This window comes from Cottoperca gobio, chromosome 1 (genome assembly GCF_900634415.1).
Source record: "Cottoperca gobio chromosome 1, fCotGob3.1, whole genome shotgun sequence".
NCBI lineage: Eukaryota > Metazoa > Chordata > Actinopteri > Perciformes > Bovichtidae > Cottoperca > Cottoperca gobio.
In genome coordinates this window covers 19,913,082-19,914,810 of record NC_041355.1, presented here as the reverse complement: position 1 = coordinate 19,914,810, position 1,729 = coordinate 19,913,082, and positions in this window count along the sequence as shown.

Sequence of the window (1,729 nt, the reverse complement as noted above, 5' to 3'; positions counted from 1 at the left end):
TTATTCTCTTATTTTGTCCAAATCTGGTCTTTACATGGATTATGGATTTAATATTCAGCCAGTTGATGTTTGATGTGGAACTATACATATTATTTGCTTTGATAAAATGTAATAATGATTTTATCAGCACACAGTACATTTTCAGTTCTACATCTGGACCAGGGGTTGGAAGCAGCCCCCGGATTTAAAAATAAACAAACAGTGAGTGTTTTTAACCGTGTTGCTGCAGAAGCCTACGCTACCAGTTTTTGAGATTTTTTTCCACATTAGTATGACTGATGTACTGAGGTCATGGTTGAGATAAGGCAAGGCGCTAAAAACTGAAAGCACTGTAAGTCCTTACAGTATGCCCAAAAACACTGTGTGTGTGTGTGTGTGTGTGTGTGTGTGTGTGTGTGTGTGTGTGTGTGTGTGTGTGTGTGTGTGCGTGTGTGTGTGTGTGCGTGTGTGAGTGTGAGCTAAAGTAAACACCCACTTTCTCCTGTGTCATATATTGAGGGTGTGATGTCTACATGGAAAACTGAGTAAATTACTCATTCATATCACATTATATATGATTAATATCCAACAGCTGTCTAAACCCAAAAATGTCATCAACTTGGCAACATCCCCCACGTGTCAGTCATTACCCGCTGCGATGTCTCAGCAGTCAAAGATGAACGCTGTGGTTTGTGCTGGATTATTTCTCAGTAATGGAAGATGAGAGCAACTGGCAGTCCACTGTGTTATCCTTTGAAATAGTATGCTGTAGCTGTAACTCTCACTTCAACATGTCGGTCGTCTTTATAACATTTGTTGTTGTTTTTTGGACGAAAAGCTAGCAAACGTTTTCTTCAGAGTAACCCTGCTACATTTTAAAGTTTTTTAATATCAAGTGTTTATCCAGGTTTATGAAACCAATACAACACAGAGTACAGGACAATCCGTGTGTGCCTAGTGTGCATTTAGACAAACGTATTTGATTATCCTGCTAATGTTTTTGCCACGCTTGTACTCATAAATACACATAATGTTTCCTCTGCTGCTCTTTATTAAAACTCTCTCTCTCTCTCTCTCTCTCTCTCTCTCTCTCTCAATTTCAATTTTAATGTGCTTCACTGACCTGACACATCAATACATCTTTGTTATCAAAGCATAGGAATAAATATAAAAATAAAGGAAATAAGAAACAATTTACTTTCTCTTTCTCTCTCTCTCTCTCTCTCTCTCTCTCTCTCTCTCTCTCTCTCTCTCTCACACACACACACACACACACACACACACACACACACACACACACACACACACATTGTTTCCATGATTACAAGCCTCAGGGGGCAGTTCAGGATATTGCGTTTTTGCCTTTATCACCTCAAATGAAGTCAATTATCCCCCCTGTGACTCTATGAGTCATCAGACACATTGTGCACACTAAATATTTTTTTATTTTGCATATTTAAGCTTGGAAGGCTGCTCTTGTATGATGCAGAGTATTGTGAATTGAAGAGCGCATCTGTTATGTCGATCTGCAACGTTTTTGGTTGGTTGACTTATTTAACAACCACTGAGTCTTAAATTGTTTTGTATGGAATTTATATTGCTTAGTGAAGACTCTTTGACACTTCTTAATCCATCATCCAAATGCACGCTTTACACTGTACACACAGAGAAACATATGAACCCAGTTACTTACCAATAATTACAGACAGCAGGACCACAAATGCTGCTTTAACAGTCTTGTATGTTATTG